This window comes from Rhipicephalus sanguineus, chromosome 2, assembly GCF_013339695.2.
Source record: "Rhipicephalus sanguineus isolate Rsan-2018 chromosome 2, BIME_Rsan_1.4, whole genome shotgun sequence".
Lineage (NCBI taxonomy): Eukaryota > Metazoa > Arthropoda > Arachnida > Ixodida > Ixodidae > Rhipicephalus > Rhipicephalus sanguineus.
The window spans coordinates 123,180,282-123,200,290 of record NC_051177.1 but is presented as its reverse complement, the minus strand read 5'-3'; the positions used below and the strand labels follow the sequence as shown (position 1 = coordinate 123,200,290).

Below are 20,009 nucleotides of genomic sequence, written 5' to 3'. Positions count from 1 at the left end.
CACCCTATTTGAAAACGGCCTCCACCTTATATATCTGAAAGTATACCGTTCCTTTTACGTCCATGGTTCCTGCTACTCGGCAGGATGACGTTCAGAGGATGGTGGAGATTGGCAAGGATTATACGGAGCAAAATGTAATGACGTAATAACGCAACGTTATCGTGACCAGTACACAAAATATTGCACTGTGCAGTTTGCCTATTACTCTGAGACACGGTTACTCGTTCGTACGAATGAATCGAGAACCTTGCATGCAGGCCAATCAGTCTGTCCATTAGAACTACTCACAGTCTATCTCACGCCTACAAAATGCGGATTACAGTGACACACGATAATAATAATAATAATAATAATAATAATAATAATATAATAATAATAATAATAATAATAATAATAATAATAATAATAATAATAATAATAATATCTGGGGTTTAACGTGCTAAAACCACGATATGACTATGAAGCACACCTTAGTGGAGGGCTTCAGAATTTTCTACCATCTGGTGTTCTTTAACGTGCACTGACATCGCACTGTACACTGGCCTATAGTATTTCGCCTCCATCGAATGCGACCGCCGCGGCTGGGATCGAAAGCGCGACTGTCGGGTTAGCAGCCGAGCCCCGTACCAACTGTACCAACGAGACGTCTGTGACCACAAGCGCACACTGGACACAGATTCATTAGGGAGATCAAAGTGTTATGTAGTATACGTAAATGGAGGCAGTAGAGTGTTGCAAATGATCGAGTCCGAAGGGTGCCTCGGTATAGGCCAGAGAACTAGATAGAGAGAGAGAGATTAAAGAAATAAGAAAGAAAACAGAGGAAATCTCCGGTTGGCTACCTTGCATATGAGAAGGGAAAAGGGGAAAGAGCGTTCCTTTCCTGAAGCTTGACGGACCTCAGTATTATAAGTGAATAGCAAAGAAGGTAAATTACCACGGTCGAATCAATTAGGTGAATAAGTGTCATTATGAATAAAACTGCGGCATTAACTAAAGTATAAGCCATATCGCACTACGTAGATAACAAATAATACTTACCTAAAAACAACAATAAGCTAGCAGCACAATGTTTAGACCCCAGCCACCCCCCCCTCCCCCTCCCCTCCCCCCCTGGGATTCCTATAGGAACAACAACCACAAAGGTATACGCTGTAGCAACAATGTCGAGAGCTGGGCCAGTTGGCACGTGATTGGAGGGAAAACCAGCCTGGAAAACAACGGACACAGAAAAAGAAGGCGACAGGACAGAGCTGTACTAACAACTCAGTTGTTAGTTGTTAGAGTTGTTAGTCCAGCTCTGTCCTGTCACCTTCTTTTTTTGAGTCCGTCGTTTCGTAAGCTGGTTTTCATCTTCAATCAGCTATATACGCTGTTAGGTTGTATGTGACCATAACAACGCATGTGAAGCGAAAGAAAATGGAAGTACACCAATGAAACAATAATAAAAAATTAAACCGCGAGGCACCTGTTTGCTAAACCCATACGTCTTTCCCACGTGTGATGCGCAGGTGATGCATGACCACATCGCGTACCGGTACGAGATTCTTGAGGTGATCGGGAAGGGCTCCTTCGGCCAGGTCATCAGGGCCTTCGACCACAAGACCAAGGAGCCACGTCGCGCTCAAGATAATACGCAACCAAGAAGCGGTGAGTAGCCTGTTAGATTTTTAAGGCGGAAGCCTTAGATGGCTCATCAAACGCGAAAATTGACTGACGGCGTCAGCACGAGTGATGCAAAAAATCATCATTCATCACGTGATGATATCATCATGACATCACTGATCGCCAAAATTTGTGAAGTCATCATGGCGTCGCATAATGTGACGTCACATGATGCCGTCATCAAATGACATCACAGCTTGGTCAAAGGTGGGCCGATCACGAAGGCAGGGCAAAACCTGTTGAGATGCAGAAGCATAAAGTTTCATATTATAATACCTAAAGGGGAATCTGGCGCTAGTGTCTATGCGGGCCTGAACGGCGCTTCGACCACCATGGGAATGATGGGAAGTACAGGCTTCGGATCTGCTTCGGATGGATTACGTTCTTACTGGAATATACAGTAGAGACCTACTGGAACATTTTGACAAAATTTCAGCATCGCACTACAAAGCGTGTGGCTTCCCAGGACAATTGAACATCGCCCATGGGGCCCCATTGTAAAATATTAAACACATTGGGAAGCCACGCGGTTTGTAGTGCGGCATTGCAATTTTAGCAGAATGTTCAAATAAGTCTCTGCTATATAGGAGCGGGAGTTGTTTTTGGTAACTAGCTTTTTTCGTCGGACAGACAGACAGATAGACAAAGAAGTTTAAATGAAGTCCTAAGGAACTAGCCAGGGAGGACCCGCTGGGGCCCCCGGCCCGCCGCTGGCTGCTCCCATGTCGGATTCGGGAGGCCATGCCTCTAAGCTCTTTCACGGGCCCTCTCGACGGCCGTTGACTGGCTCTTGAGTGCGGTACTTGAGATGGCCTCTTCCCAGTCCTGTTCGCTGGTGTGTGGCGTATCCCGTAACGCAGGACACTGCCAGAGCATATGTGCTAGAGTGCTAAACGCCTCCCCGCAATCATCCGGGCACTGTGCATCAATATCTCTATTAATCCGGCTTAGGAAACCTCACGAGGGATATGACCTCGTCTGAAGTATCCTGAGCGTGATCGCTTGAGATCTGCATAGTTTTTTTGGTGTGGAGGCGGGAAGCGCCTGCGGTCCTCTCTATAGTGGGAGACGATCTCGTGAACGGTTAATAAGGGGTCTCTGTTCCCGATCTCCTCCGAATCCAATGAAGCCTCACCGCCGTCGCGGTGCGTGAGTTCTCGCGCACGGTGGTGAGAAGCCTCTTCGAGCTTCGGACGGCCCGGCAGCACGTCCTCGCCCATGTGAGCGGGGAACCACGCGACGTAATGCACGGAGGTAGAATTAGTGGTTGACTTGCTTTTCAGAAGCGCTGCCGCCTATAGCAATTCCATTCCTGAGGCGAAACCTCTGACGGCTGCTTGGCAGTCAGTGTAGATATACGGCCGTTTACAATCCTGCATCGCCAGCGCAACCGCCACCTGCATGCTCGGCTACGTCGGCCGTTACAGCGGCTACCGAGGCCGCATATAGGAGCTCGCCTTTTTCGCTGACTGCCGTGATCGCGAACTTACCAGAGCACCCATATTGAGCTGCGTCCACAAAGGCTTCCATGCCTACCGTTTTCTTTAAGATCGCCCTGGCACGAGCTGCTCGCCTGCCCGCATTGTGCTGTGAGTGAAAGTTTCTGGGGGAGGGACTGACGTCGTAGGTCCTTCTTGATTTATCGTCCAGTTGAACTTTGTAACGTGGCCGCAAGCCCGCCGCCTCCAAAAGGCGCCTACCTGCGCTGGAGACTAAGAACCTCGTGACCTGCGCCGAACATTGCGCCTCTATTAGTTCGAGGGTGGTGCTGTGAACACCGAGCTTCAGTAGCCTGTCCGTGCTCTCCGTGACCGGAATACCCAGCACGTTCTTGACACTTTTCCACATCAGCGTATCAAGCTTGTCCCTTTCGGTCTTAGTCCACTGCAAGGCCGATACCACATAGTTGATGTGGCTCATGAGAAAAGCGTGGTGCGCCCTAAACAGGTTGTCCTCGCCCAGTCTCCCCCCCCCCCCCCCCTCTCTATAAAAGACTCTCGTGATTAATCTGAGCATATTCTCGGTTTTAGAGGTCAGATGCGCAATGGTTTTGGCATTACAGCCCTGGCATCGAGCAACAGTCCGAGAACCCTGATCGAATTCGCCCTGGGAATCTTCAGGCCGTCCCGCTTGTAAACGTCTATGATGATCTGCTGGAGCGGCACGAGCCCCCGAACTCCCTGCCTTGCCGGTCTGTATAACATGAGCTCCGACTTGGCTGTGGAAAGTTGGAGACTCGTGCCCCCCAGGAAGATATAATCTTTTTTTGCCTATTTCCCCTTCAGTTACGGCAGGCTACCGCTGTCACCGACGAGAGATTGCGCTACATGCACATGACCCCAAATCCTGGTTAGGCATACTATGACTGTGAATTTGTGGTATAACCACACAGCCAACGATAACGTTTTTTTTATTGCGAGCGCAATTATATGGACAATCTCGACTGGTTTTCGCCGTCGCCGTTGCCGTCATGTCCCGGATATGTATATGTATGTATATATAAATAAAAGCCACAAAGAAAAATAAATCAGAAGAAAAAATTTCCGAATCGCGCCACCGGGATTCGAACCTTCGACCCCTCACTCCGCAGCTTCAAACAACTCGGCCACGAGCCACCGGCTGTTTAGCATAACAACGGCAATCTGTTTATATACACAATTTAATGCTAACGGCACGCAGAGCTTGGAGGTGCTTCAGTGTGTGTAGTATCACCCGCGAGATTGCCCGAAGGGCGCGCTTTAAAGCAACGCTCTTGCATTTTCCTTCAGTTTGAAAGCTGCCCTTGAGACGCGCACTAAAAAGTGGCTCTCGTCTGTACCCACTGACAATGTGGAACGCCGAGAAAACAATGCGTCGAATGCCACCGTGCGGCAGGAGATGCGGAGGGGTGACTCCACGCGCCGCAGTTTTAAAGAAAAAGAAGTCTAAGAGCGTTGGGTTGTAGCGCATTGCTCAAACACGAAGTAACAACCATAGGCGTGTGTAGGGTTCCCCTTCAGGGGGGGGGGGGCGTGAGTTCGTCGCAGCGCCCCCCCTCCCAATTATGCCAATTCATGGCGCTGACATCCCCCCCGAGTCGCAGTGCCCCCACCGCTCTCCTTATTATGTCAATGTGTGGGGCTGGCTTTGCGCCCCCCCCCCCCCCCCCCCCCCCCCCCGTGGCACGCCTACGGTAACAACCGTAAAAGTTAGTTCGCGTTCATCCTGTGTGTACCTGTGCGTACTTTTTTAGTGTCCTTCTTTGTGTTTGAGCAGCGCGCTACAAGTGTCGAGCTCTGACCGTTGTTAGTTCGCGGTCGTCCTGTGTGTGTTTTTTTCGTCAGTCCTTTGCGCTCGAGCAGCGCGTTGCAAGTATCGAGCTGCGTGCCGTTCGTCGTGTGACATTCTAATTTGTTGCTATCGCATTCATTGCTGCGCCGTTGCAGCGAAACTGTGGCTTTTTCGTCATCGTGAACCGACACGCGCTCTTTTCGTCCTCTTCATCGTCGTCGTCCTCTTTTTCTTCTGTTTGGTTCCCAGAACGCGTGCGCCGATTTCTCCGGCGCACATCCTTCGACTGAGCAGTGAAGACGCCACTGTATACCTTGAACGAGTCCCACGACTCTGGACCGGATCAGAATAGGGAGGCGCGCAAGGCTCTAGATCAAGTGTCTCAATCTCACCCCAGCTAGCGGGCCGCAGTCACGAAATTTAGTCCCGCAAGGGCCGGGACAGTGAAGGTAGAAGCGGAAGTGGGGTAGGGGGGAGGTAGTTTGCACAAAATGTCAGCTAACGTTGCATTTCAAAAGCAGTCTTTAAACTGTCTTATATATGGATCATTTCTGCAGGGGATTCGGCACCAGGATTCCAACAACGCGTCGATACCGATCTTCAGAATGACCCAAATACGGACACCGATTCTGGAATATAGTTTTGTTTCACGGTTATGTTACAAGGCATGGGGTGCCTCACAAAAAAGATCGCTTGAGACCAGTCATGTCTTTGTAGGCCATGAATATACTTATTAAGACATTAAAAAAAATTTTTTTGGACGAAGACAGTTTTTTGTTGGCCGCGGCGGGTTGGTTGGTTGGTTGGTTGTTCCTATAGGAATGGCACAACTATAGGCACAACCCACCACGGGGGATCGGCCGCGAATCGTGCGGCAGTAGGATTTGTGGATGAAAAAAAAAAAAGAGGATAATTCTAAAAAGATAATTTGTAGGTAAGCGAAAATATTATTTGCGTTTACGGTTTCCGAATTGAATGCTAAAGAGATAGAAAAAAAAAAGGCCGCTAGCGAAAGCTCTGCGGGCCACGTGTTTCAGACCCCTGCTCTAGATAAGCTGAAGCGCAAACGCGTGCAATGCAGAACGCGGATGTCAAAACGCCATGGTCTCACTGACGAAGAAAAAGGAAAACAAGCCTCGAGCGCCACTGGTCGATGATCAGAGATATAAACAGAGGATGATGGTAATGATATCACATAGGATCGCGACGCGTTAGAAGCTCGCGCATTTTGCACGTAGACGCGATCCAACCTATACTAGACGATGAGCCACACCGCCAAGTCCAGACATAATGTGATCCATGTAAATAGTCTGTACGCATCTATCAAAGAAAAGTGCTGGACCAGGAGATGTAGCTCGCGTGCGTTCCAGTCAGGTCGACCCCATCCATGGCAGGACCCTGGACGTAAGCTCGCGTATCTAATAAACAATTAAATCTCCGGTGAGCATAGGTCGGCAAACTCACTCATGAGTGGACTCACACAGACCCACTCAGACTCAGACCGAGGCGCGGGTCTGAGTCTAGTGGGCCCTATGAGTAACATTTTGGTGAGTCTGTCTGAGTCCGAGTGAGCCCGCTTGAGGAAAATTTTGGCGAGCCTGAGTCTTAGTGAGCCCTAAGGGCAAAATATATTTCATGAGTGAGTCTGAGTGAGCTTCACATTTTTTGGTGACCTATACCGGTGAGGACTACATGACGACAGTCAAGAAAATACACGCCCAGGTCACGAAAAAAAATTCATTAGACTTGGCTGCTTGAGCTGGCCCATAAATACACAGAATGCGTGCGTAGCCTGAACGAAGATAAGACGCAGTCGAAAGCCAGTACCCGACCTATCCCATCATAGAAAACGTGGTGATCTCGCAGGAGAGCTTGGTCAAAATAAATAACTTGTAAATGCGTTTATTGACGGCGGGATTGACGGCGACGATGCACAACGACGACAGTCACGACGGAGCGCGGACTCGCAGACTCTCACGAGCTCGAGCTCGAGGGGCGTGCTCTCCGAGAAGAGGCGAAGAGGGCGACCCACTAGAAGGCGCTCAAGAGGACGGCCCATTACAGCGTTCCAATGCTTCTCTACAATTACCCCGGGTACGAAAAGGGAGCCGCCTGGCGACCTAACAGCTGGTCACTATGAGCGGGTCATGGTAGGGCTTGAGGCGCTCCACGTTCACAATGTCGCGCCCTCGACGGCGCATGTTCGAAGATGGTTCAATGGGTTCGATCAAGTAGTTGACCGGGGATGTGCGCTCGACGACACGGTAGGGGCCTTCGTATTTGGGCAGTAGTTTGGAAGAGAGGCCAGTTGCAATGGTAGGGACCGAGAGCCATACGAGCGCTCCGGGGAGGAACGTGGGTGCAGAAGTGTTGGGGTCACCGCGAGTGCTCTTCTGCCGCTCTTGGTCATGCGTAGTAAAGGCCTTGGTAAGCTCGCGACACTCCTCAGCAAAATAAATAGAAATAATGCAGATTTGCACTAGTGGTGCCAAGCCTGAAGGAAGAGCGGAGCTGGGTGGCCTTCCTTGTTTCTGTTTATTTATTTCTTCTCTTTCTTTCGTTTTCTTTCTGTTTCTTGTATCTCTTTTTTGTATCTGTTTCTTTCTATTTGTTGCTCTTCCTATCTATTTTTTTCTCTTTCTCGCTCTTTCTATCTTTAATCCTCTTTCTTTCCTTTCTTCATTTCTCTCCCTTTATTTCTCTATTTCTTTCTCGTTCTGTCTTGCTCTCTGTTTTTTTCTATCTCTTTTTCTTGTCTGTTTTTCTTGTATCTCTTTGTATGTATTTCTCTGTCTTTCTATATTTTTATCTCTCTATTTCTCTCTTTTTTTGTCTTTCTTTATATCGCTTTCTTCCTCTCTCTCTCTCTCCTTCTCTCTTTCGTTCTCCCTCTCCATTTTCTCTTTCTCCTTCTCTCTCTCTTTCACGTGTTTCACGTGCTCCCCTTCGCCGAGTAGAGTTTTTCGTTTGACACTCGCACCTGCTGTGCCAGGTAGTGGGGCTTGCCCAATCCGCCTCTTTCATTTTCCTGTGCTGCCCTCTGCCGTTTTGGTAGGGGTTCGGTAGGGGCCGGGACAGCCGGCATTGCCAGAAGCAAAGCCTCCGAGATGACGAGACATTTAGCGACTTTTCCGCGAGGGGAGAGCGCATGCGCCGGGTCGTCGTGAAAAAGGCGGATTCCTGTGGCGCACACCCACCTGTGGAGTTTTGCAGGACGGAGCACAAGTTACCGATAGCTTAAACTGCTTCGCTGTTAAAATAGTTGTAGTGTCGAAGGTCGACACTAGGTGACTTTAGTTATGTTCAACTGTCATCAAGAGATGGCGCCACCTCTGACATATATAAATGCGACTGTCACCGGAATAAAGGAGTCTTGTGTGGCATGGGTTGAGTGTGTTCGTTGTCCTCAGTCGCGCCGTGTTGCCGACACTACAATCTGGCGACGAGGTTTTCGATCACACCGCGATGGCTTCCGCCGCGCTTTCGCCGCCGCCCCCCTTTCTCGCCGCCCCGGGCACTCCAGCCATACCATGGACCCGCTGGATACGCCTCTTCGAGAATTTTCTTCTCGCGTCTGGAGCGGCCGACCTGCCTGCGCCCCGCCGTCGAGCCCTGCTGTTGCACTGCCTGGGCCCGGAAGGACAACGTATTTTCGATGCGCTTCCACCGACGCCCACCGCACCCCAGCTACCGACGACTGAGCCGTTGGCCGCCGCCGCTACTTCAACCGGTGAAGTCAAAGACCGTGGCGTGCCCTCCAAGCAAGAAGCAGCAGCGACGAGTCTCCCAGACGTATACGACGCGGCCCGCGAGATTCTGGAACGACATTTCACCGGCGCGCGCAACATTCGCCTAGAACGACATCACTTCCGAGAGCGCCGTCAGCTACATGGTGAGTCCATCCCCGACTTCGCCCTCGCGCTTCGTGAACTGGCAGCCTCTTGCGATTTCGCCGAGCAAGCCAACGATAATATGTGCGATCAGTTCGTTACCGGAGTTGCATCCCCGCAGTTGCGATCACGGTTGCTCTTGGAAGGTGACACGTTGACGTTCGACCGTGCCGTTGAAATTGCGCTACTCAGCGAGCGAGCCCAGCTGCAGTCGGAAGCTTTTTCTAATTCCGTTGAGCGCATCACACGCCAACATCCACGCCAGTATGACGCTTCCGAACAAAACACGCGCGATAGTCGCCGGTACAGCAACGAGGCACGCCCCCTTTATCAGAGCCGCCCTAGCTTGCCGCACGCTCGTCAAACGAGCTCGCCATCTTCAGATACCAACGCTGCCGATGTTCAGTACAGCAAAAATACGCAGGCTTGTGGTAATTGCGGCACACGTCACTGTGAACCGACGGCATGCCCCGCTCGCGGTAGAACCTGCTTCGCATGCGGCCGCCGTGGCCACTTTATGCGAGTGTGTCGTAGCTCACGCAGAGGACAACGCCCGACTCACATCCAAGAAGTAGTTCCTGAACAAGATGCATCAGATGTCATTAGCCTACTCACTGTTCACGAAGACAAGCGCAAGGGCGTCTACATTGATGTCGTAGTCACGCCAGTCGCCTCGAGCTCAGAACCGCGCGTTGCTAAGTTCTTGGTCGACACGGGATCAGCTGTGTCAATTATACGGGAACAAGAATTTCGAAACATGTTTGAAGGGGTTCAGTTGACCAGCTCTGCCCTTACATTGTTGGACTTCCAACGCCGGAAGATCCCCGTACTGGGCCAGTTTAAAGCAAGCATCTCGTTTAAAAGGGAAACAGCCGTGATAGCCATTCATGTCACCCCCGGAGGAACTTCTCTTCTGGGTCTGGACGCGGTGCAATCTTTAGGACTGCACATTGTGGGCGCGCAGCTACGCTGCCTGTGCACGGCTGCCGAAGCTTCAGAGACCATGAGTCAGAAAACAGCAAGATCTGCGCATACGGGCGGCGCAGTTCCTGCAAGCCCGCCGAAGTTCGATATGCCACCTCTGTTATGGGCTAAGTTTTCACATTTGTTTTCACCGGGCCTTGGCCTGGCCAAAGGCGTCCAGCATCAGGTCAAAATGAAGCCGTCAGTCCCTCCAGTGGTGCAGAAGCTGAGACGCCTCCCACTTTCCCTGCGCAAGCCAGTTAGCGACCAGCTTCAGCGGCTCCTCTCCGATGATGTAATTGAAAGGGCTAACGCCTCTGAATGGATCTCTCCTATAGTTGTCGTCCGCAAGAAAGATGACAGCATCCGCCTATGCGTTGACCTCAGAGAGCCCAACAAAGCAATTGTAGTTGATAGCTTTCCCCTGCCTCATACGGAAGAGCTGCTGCACTCTCTTAATGGTGCACGTTACTTCTCAAAGCTCGACTTGGCCTCTGCATATTACCAAGTTACCCTTCATCCGGACAGCAGAGACCTTACGGCTTTCATTACGCACGACGGCCTTTTCCGGTTTAAAAGAGTGTGCTTCGGATTGGCGTCTGCTCCAGCCGCATTTCAGCAACTCATGACTGCAATCCTGCATGGTTGCAAGGGGGTCCTCTGCTACATAGACGATATCATCATCTTCGGCAGGACAGAGTCAGAGCATGTGAGAAACCTGGAGCAAGTTCTGCTGCGCATCTCCGAAGCTGGACTCAAACTCAATGATAAGTGCATCTTTAATGCATCAGAGCTATCATTTCTTGGTCATCATGTCAGCGCAGAAGGAATAGCACCCCTTCAAGCAAAAGTTGACGCAATTGTACATGCTTCCACCCCCACAGATGTAGGCATGCTGCGTTCATTTCTTGGTCTTGTGGAGTATTATGCCAAGTTTATTCCCAACCTTGCCGAAGAGGTAGAACCTATGCGTAGGCTACTTCGCAAGGACGTTCATTTTGAATGGGATCTTGCTGCTGAACAAAGCTTTACAAAGGTAAAGGAACTTCTTGCATCGAGAAGAGTTCTGCGAATGTTCGACCCAGCGCTCCCAGTTATTGTAGCCACAGACGCGTCTGCATATGGCCTGGGTGCAGTACTGCAACAAGTTGACGGTCCATCCATTCGAACCGTTGCATTCGCATCACGAACCCTAACAGAGACAGAACGGAAGTACTCGACAGGAGAACGCGAGGCCCTGGCCTGCCTATGGGCATGCGAGAAATGGCACATTTACCTCTGGGGACGATCATTCACTTTGGTAACAGATCACCAGGCCCTCGTATCCTTGCTGTCAACACAAAGCACAGGACAACGACCACTTCGCATTGCAAGGTGGACTGCTCGGTTGCTGCGTTACAACTTCGTTGTACAGTTCCGGCGTGGGGAACACAACAAAGTAGCAGACGCTTTGTCCCGGCTTCCTGTCCCAGGCACAGAAGACGGCCTTAAGATTGAAGAAGAAATAGTGTCCATCGTAACGTCTTCAGTCCATATCAATGATCTCCGTATTGCCACAGCCGAGGATTGCAAGCTCCAGCAGGTTGCACAATGCGTTCAGGCTACATGGCCAACCAAGAAAACATTGTCACCTGAACTAAGACCTTACTATGATGTGCGAGAGGAACTGTCAGTAGTGGACGGCCTGTTGATGCGCTCAGAACGCGTTGTAGTTCCAGCCAAGCTCACAGCTACATTTGTTCAACTAGCCCATGAATCACACCCGGGAATAGTGAAGACAAAGCAACGTCTTCGCGAAAAGTACTGGTGGCCAGGTCTGGACAAGCAGGTTGAGAGTGCTATTTACAGCTGCGCAACCTGCCAAGCTGCAGACAAGAGTGTTAAGAGCTACCCCACTCCACTGCAGCCAGTAGCTCTTCCCGACCGGCCTTGGAGCAAGATAGCTATTGATGTTGTTGGGCCATTTGAGCGTGCATCAGCTGACTGTCGTTTTGTCATCTCTGTAGTCGATTACTTCTCAAAGTGGCCGGAAATAGCTTTCTGCCGTGAAGCCTCCTCCCGTACAGTGCTTGACTTCCTCTTGTCGATATTTGCACGGGAATTCAAGAATTCGAGTCCTTTCTTCAAGACAGAGGTATCAGGCACAGCTTTTCGGCTGTATATCACCCCCAAGCCAACGGACAGGTCGAAAGGTTTAACCGTGTCCTCAAATCATACATTCAGTTGGCAATACTGGAGCAGCGCCCAATAAAAAATACTGTTACAGAGTACTTGGGAATCTACAGAGCCACTCCTCACAGTACCACTGGACTCTCTCCGGCAGTGCTTCTACATAGCCGGCACATGAGGACATCCTTGGACGTCATTGGCTATCCCACTGCAAACTTCTTCGCAGATCCCGCTCAGGAGATGTCCTCACTTCGGAAGAGGGTGAAAGAGCGCCAGCTTAAAAGCAAGGATTATGTTGACCGACGGAGAGCTGCCCGAGTACCCAAGTTCCAAGTTGGAAAGTACGTGAGGGTCAAGAAGCCAGTCCCTGGTCCGAAAGGCACTCCCACTTTTGGACCTCCTTTGAAAATTCTCAAGCGAATAGGACGTGTCCTTCTGCCTGGAAGATGGTCGCACGTGGAATGCCTCTCAATTGACTGCAGTTCCCAAGGAAGCCCTGCCGCACCATGCGCTAATATGGAATGACAAAGGACACTCCCACGACACCGTGCGAAGTCCACCGACGCCTGGCAGACCGACCCTCTCCTCTGAGCTTCACCAGCACCCTGCTCCTAATGATGATGATAGTGATGGTGATAGTGCTCCAGTGGATGGTGATGGTGATAGTGCTCCAGTGGATGGTGATGGTGATAGTGCTCCAGTGAATGGTGATGGTGATTGTGCTCCAGTTGTTGGCACCGAACCGGCTGGTGAGCCACCACCTCTTCGTAGGTCCGCAAGAAACCGAAGACAACCCACGAGATTTCAGGACTATGTATAATGTACCATGATGTGAACATTGACTCTTTTTGTAATTATTTTTGTGTAAATATGTATATATTTAGGGAGGAGTAGATGTAGTGTCGAAGGTCGACACTAGGTGACTTTAGTTATGTTCAACTGTCATCAAGAGATGGCGCCACCTCTGACATATATAAATACGACTGTCACCGGAATAAAGGAGTCTTGTGTGGCATGGGTTGAGTGTGTTCGTTGTCCTCAGTCGCGCCGTGTTGCCGACACTACAATAGTGATTCCCACTCTACCGAAGCGAGATATCGCGAGAGAAAAGTGACTAAGTTGAATGCGTGTTTAAATGCAAGAACGTGGCCAATGGTCAATAAATTTGATTCTTGTAAACACAGAGCATCGCAATGTTCTGCGCGAGTCACGCTGATAACTTCGGCTAGTTTTACAGGGTTACGGAACCCTTGAACGTTTAAAGAAGTAATTTTGAGGGTATCGGTCGTATTGAATTATTGATGTGAGACCTGGACGTGTTGTTCAGTTCGGCATGCACCCCGGGAACCTGTCCGGGGAGGACATGCAGTGCACACGCTACGCGACACACTTCGGCCCTCTAGAATAGGTACTGCGTTCTTAGAACCAGTGGCGTAGCCAGGGGAGGGGGGGGACACACCAGGCCCGTGCCCCCCCCCCCCCCTCCCGAAATTCTTTTTGACATGGCACACAGAGCACAAAATGACACTCGACATCTGCCTGCCCGGCCCCCACTTCAGATCAAGGGCCTCCCCCCCCCCCCCCGAAAAAAATTTCTACCTACGCCCCTGCTTAGAACAAATGGTAAACGATTCAGGGTAGTCCGTATTCGACTATGGGGCAGCTGCACACAGCTGCCCCTATGTACTCTCAAAGAAAATACACTCGAACTCGGAAGTCCGCTACCAAGCTCCGACTGTCGATGGAACCGATTACAGAAAGGCGCACCTGGCTTAAGTCTTCCTGAAAAGATCCTGTGCTCGATCAGGTTACATTGCAGAATTCGGCTATCTGTTCAATTAGCTTTACTTGTAACCTAAGCAATTAAAAGTACTGCAAAAAATCAATCAACTTTCCATTTTATCCTTTAAGCAAGCGACTGCAAGATAAAGAAAATGCTTGAAATGGTGCCCTTTAAATTTCTGCTACACATTCCTCGCCAAGCAAGGCGCACGTTCAACCTTCTTGCGTTCAACCAAGAGAAGCACTGAATCCCATAGCAATGACTGACTGACTGACTGACTGACTGACTGACTGACTGACTGACTGACTGACTGACTGACTGACTGACTGACTGAATGAATGAATGAATGAATGAATGAATGAATGAATGAATGAATGAATGAATGAATGAAAAAAATGGTTGGTTGATCCCTCCGTCATAGGAATCGGTATAACACGAAAGTGAAACGTGTCGTCACAGAAGTAGTTTATTATTTATAGTGCATTGGTATATGAGAGCTTATACAATGTCTACTGTTGTTTGGCAGATATAGCACCGGTTGATGTGAACGCATCTCACTCACGTTGACGCCTAGTGGCACAACTCCGTAACGACGACAAACGCCCATGATCCTGATTTAACCCTTGCGGTAGCTGATGTTCTTAACGCATACGTGGACTCCGCATATGGTGAATCCCGCGCAAAGATGGCATCAACAAGCACGCAATAAACACTAATGCTCGATATGCACTCCTTCAAAGCGTCGCGAAATGCGAAGAGAAACGCTACGCGCGTCGTGTCTTCCCTCTAGCCTGCACGTTACTTCTCACAGGGCGCGCAGGGAACGCGGAGCGACAGCCAGGCGAGCGTCGGAGAGCAAGGAGGTTTAAAAAAAATTGCTGGAGTGGCGATTATTGCGCAATAGTGAAGCCGTGCCCACCAAAAGATGGCGGCTGCGCCCGCCATCTTACTAGGGGCACGATAAACCATCGGTCTAGTACACTATACCATCGGTGCTTGGCGAAGGAAAGCGAGCGTTTTCCACGCACGCCAGAGAACTTTAATATGGCAACTTTTACGGGTCAGATACTGCTGCAAGTGTGTCTTTGTGTTACTAGTTTTCGTAAGTAAGCCTCAAAGTCATGGCAAATTTTGTTGCACATCAATCGTCAATACTCCTCTCGACGGGTTACTTTTGTCGGCAACAACGATTTTTTATTTTGTAATTAACGTAGCATTCACACTAACAGATCAAAGCCATTTGATCTCTAAGTAGGCACCACCACAGAAGAGCACGTTTCCGAGCTCTTTGGTGGGCAAAAGCCGGCTTCACTTTCGCTGGCAAGGCATTTCGAGAGCTTCCACTCCAGAATCTTTTAGGGGCGAAGCTCCTTAAGGCGGCACCCGTTCGTCCCTCGTCGTGGTCGTAGTAGTGAGTAACAAGTCTTACGCTTTGACCTCCAAGGTGGTGCCGGTGGGAGATTTCTCCTCTGCGTTGTTGAACAATAAAAAGTTCGCAGCGTGCGCGTTAACTAAAAGCCGAATTCTTCTGTCTCTCATTCCCCATTAGCAGCCATTGGCATGTTCCAGTAGGAAACGTTAGTAGAAGTAGAAGTGTAAGTGTTAGCTAAAAGCCGACTTCTTCTGTCTCTCATTGCCATTAGCAGCCATGGATTGTTTACCTCCAAGGTAGTGCCTGGTGAGATTTCTCCTGTGCGTGATTAAACAATAAAAATTTTGTTCAAAACGCCGTTGATTGATGAAATAAACCAACGAAAGACGCCAGATGTTTTGTAAAAGCAGAACGAAAGAACGCCAGATGTTTTTCTTAAAGTGTAGTAGTTGTATTTAGCCACCTCGCCCGATCGTCAACGGGCGAGGTGGACCGGCAACGGCGCGAGGACCCTGCCGTACGAGAGTTAAATCACACTAAAAGACATACTTTGCGGGCGATACACTCTAGTGAGCTTTCAACTTTTCGTCTTAATGTACATGATAAAGAAATTATTTCTACGAAAAACGCAAGGCACACCTTGAGCAATATGTTCGGTTTTGGGACGCTAAATGGAACCATGAGGCGATGCGAAGCCGGAGCACTTGCACGATCGCGTTCCGTTGGCTTTCGTTGGGCATGCTACCGACCTCGCGTCGTGGAACGCGCGTCCTGTCTTCCCTCTAGCCCAGGGTTGCCAATGGTGGCTACTTTTCGCCAAATTGGCGAATTTGAGAGACCCGTGGCGACCTAAAATTATGAATGGCGACTTGGCGAATTTTTGGCGATTTTCGGCTTAGGTCTCCACTGAGTTATGCATCCTAAGATTAGTGTCTTCCCAATGAATGAGCGGCAACATTCTCTGTATTTTTCTTGGTTTTAAACCCACGAGTAGAATGTGCACATTACGCGTCATTCGGTTTGTCCGTCCTGTAACTCCTGTGCATCTCCTCAATTCGTCTAGATGCAGGAGGTACTGGAACGTCCCCCGGCGACATTTTAGCAAAATGTAAGTAAGCGGACTGCCTTGAAAACCGCGAGGCGGCAGTGTCTATAAGCTTATGGCTTTAGGTGTTTTAAGCTTCTCTAAAGTTTCGCTTCTGAAGGGGCTAGACGATGGGTTGGCCACGTGTTCCGACCAATTGTTCCGCCAAAGCTCCAAATGTTCTGAATCGCTTGGCGACTTATTCACTGTTGCGGTACCCCCAATTCAGCTCGCAAAGACTGCTTTGGAATAGCGAAGAGAGGTCAGACGCGGTTTCGTCTTTGCCGTGTTTTCCTGCCGCCCCGGCAGACGCGGTTTCGTCTTTGCCGTGTTTTTCGATACACGGCTATTTGTGCAATAAAGAATATTTATTGAGGCATTTTCCACTGTTCTCGGTGAGCGTGTGCAATGAAAATAATTGCTATATAACATTTTACATTGTCAACCTGATCATTAATAACGCGTCGGATTGACGCGTGTAGATATAGGCGACTATAAGACAGGGTCGGTGGCGTCCGGTATCATATTAGTTCACAATGAAAAGGTGTAAGACTGCTGTAAGAATTCTGTCGTGTTACCTTCAATAAACCTTTTAATCCTTTTATTTATATAAGGGTACGTAAAGCTGTCTACAAAGAACGCTTTCATGGTTTTCGCCCAGGGTCTACAACACTTTTACCTTTGAAACGAGCGGACAGGGATGGAATGATATCATGAGCGTTTCATTCATTCACCCTCGCGCCACCACGCACATATCTTGCGGCTATAGTCGGAAAAGCAGCACTATGCACTCACATGGTGAAGCGGGCGATACGACTGGCATCGAGAAACGTCAATATAATTTCAGGTAGGTGTGGTTTGTAGAAGAAAAGGCGCCTAATTTCTGCAGCCCGGTCGGGAGCACGGCGCAGCGCCTGATAATTTCAGGGTCTTGGATGGTACTGTATTCTACGGGGCTATACGTGAGTGGAAATTTTTATTACTAGGTTTGCCACACATATCTAGAATGGCGACTTTTTTGGCGAAATTTGTAAAAAAATGGCGACTTTTGGCGACTTTTTGCTCGTCGTTTGGCGACATTTACTCGAAAGTCAGTGGCAACCCTGCTCTAGCCTTGCCTTTAATTCGCACAGGGCGAGCGGGGAATGCGGTCGCTCTTGGCGCTCTTTCGCTCGGGAGCGGACTTCTTCCTTGCATTTCACCGATCACAAGTGATAATGAAGGGACCACGTAAACCAACAGTACAATAAATGTTTGATGTTTAATATATACACGATGTTTCACACTCTTTATATTATGTACTGGGCGCATTTCACGGAAGAGTTTCACGGTTTACAGATGATTCCCTCCGTAGCTTCGCCCCACTCATCATCATTCACCCCGTGGATATGCTGTGATTTTTTTTAAACCTCCTTGTCGGAGAGCTATTTGTCGATATGGATGGATGCTATGAGCGAGGCTTGCGCTAAAACCGCCACCAAACGATGTGTTAAAGCGTTGACGAAATTAAACTTGTTTTGGAAACGCGCCGAATGGAACGGTCGTTGCAACAGCGCGTTTTTTTTTTTTTTCGAGCCTGGTGGCACAGATGTCACCGCCCCGTTATAAAGGGGACGCTCACAGCATCCATCCATCCATGATCACTGCCAGACGCAAGTGTGAAAGATAAAAGGCGCGTTCATGCCGCCTCCGTAATGTGTTTGGCGGTAGCTCAGTGGGTTAAACGCCCGCCAGCCGTCGTCACGGACCGAGAGGTCATGGGTTCGATTCCCGTTATCGGAACTTTTTCTTTGCCATCTGATGGCATTCATTTTGATGACCTACTTCCGTGACGGAAATACGTCATGAAAGTCTTGGTGGACCCCGGCATAAAACACTTTCGTGTTAAAAAACTACGATTGCGATAGTATGCAGCAAGCGTTGTACCACAAGAAACTTCCAGTCACTCCGTTTATCTTTCTATAACACCGAAGCGGAAACCGTGTTTTTTATGCGAAGCAGCTTTTGCGCTGGGATTTGTCCGTAGTTCCATTGGCGACCGTCCGCTTTCTACCACCTAGCGTAGCCATCTGAGCGCGCGCTCGCGCCAAGTGGAAGTCTTCTTCCTCTTGTTCTTCGACCGCCTTGATGATGATACGTGCATAGCACTTTAGGGGCTCGGGATGCCGAATGCTGTCCTGGCTTGGTGTAATGCAGACAAAACCATGTGTGCAGGCACGCGCTAGCGCGTTCGAGCCTGTGTAAGGGGCTGGGTAAGACGCTGTAGCCTCTCCCCCTTACGCTCTCTCGGGAATCATGTGATGGCATCGGCGAACGAGATTCTGCAGACGCGCGATGAAGCAACGCGTTGTATCCTAGTCAGAACGCGCTGGCACGCGCTAGCGCGTTCGGGCCTGTGTGAGGGGCTGGGTTAAACGCTGTTACCCCTCCCCTTTACATTCTCTCAGCAATCACGTGATGGCATCGGGGAACGAGATTCTGCAGACGCGCGATGAACCCGCGTGGCGTGCTCCAACAAGAGTTCGGGACGAGTAACAGCAACATCAACTACAGTGAATTCATGGTGTGCTCCACTTGCAAGGACGCGTTAAGGAGCGGGAGGGGGAAGGAGCGGGAGGGGGAAAAGGGCCCTAAGCAAACTTATCCCCCTCCTTCTCTCTCTCTGTCACCTCCTTCCCCTCTCATTTGATGTCCATATAAACACGGAAATATGCACGACCATTTCGTCTTGAGAAAGGTCAGGCTCTGACATTATGAAACCGTTAAGCGCACAAAGACGGGAACAAGAAGACGACACACACAGCGCTCTGTGTGTCGTCTTCTTGTTCCCGTCTTTGTGCGCTTAACGGTTTCATAATGTCAGTGTACCAACTAGCTCGGACCCAGCCTCTTAGTCAGGCTCTGACCGAAACGTCGACGTAATAAATGAAGTTTTCTTGAAGTGCCACCTCTCATACTATAATAATATCTTGGGTTTAACGTCCCAAAACCACCATATGATTATGAGACGCCGTAGTGGAGGGCTCCGGAAATTTCAACCACCTGGGGTTCTTTAACGGGCCTCAAACATTTTCGCCTCCATCGAAAATGCAGCCGCCGCGGCCGGGATTCGATCCCGCGACTCGAGTCAGCAGTCGAGCGCCATAACCACTAGACCACCGTGGCCAACCTGGTTCTATAAACGTTGACCGTGGCGGGGCGCCTCATATATATATATATATATATATATATATATATAATATATATATATATATATATATATATATATATATATATATATATATATATATATATATATATATGAAGAAGCTTTTCCAATGGACCAAACGTACTTGGGAAGAGAAGAGACACAACTAAGCGGTTGTCTTAATTTTATTTGCCAACGGTTTTCGACCGGAGGACCGGTCTTCGTCAGGGCTTATGAGCAAATACAGCGCTGTATTTGCTCATAAGCCCTGACGAAGACCGGTCCTCCGGTCGAAACCGTTGGCAAATAAAATTAAGACAACCGCTTAGTTGTGTCTTTTCTCATATATATATATATATATATATATATATATATATATATATATATATATAATATATATATATATATATATATATATATATATATATATATATATATAGTCACACACACACATAGGCGTGCGCAGGGTTCCCCTTCAGGGAGGGGCGAAGGTTCATCGCGGCGCCCGCCTCCCTATTAAATCAATGTATGGGGCAGACTCTGCACCCCCCTCTTAGGTGACTAGGGGCGGCCGCCCCCCTGCCCCCTATCTGCGCACCCCTATGCACACACACACATATTACTGC

The 20,009-nt window shown here is 49.4% G+C and overlaps 1 protein-coding gene across 4 annotated transcripts in view; it reads left to right on the top strand.

Moving 5' to 3' along the window:
* LOC119383616 (regulating synaptic membrane exocytosis protein 2) overlaps window positions 1–20,009 on the top strand; it is a 242,646-nt gene that overhangs the window by 85,124 nt on the left and 137,513 nt on the right. The window lies entirely within an intron of this gene.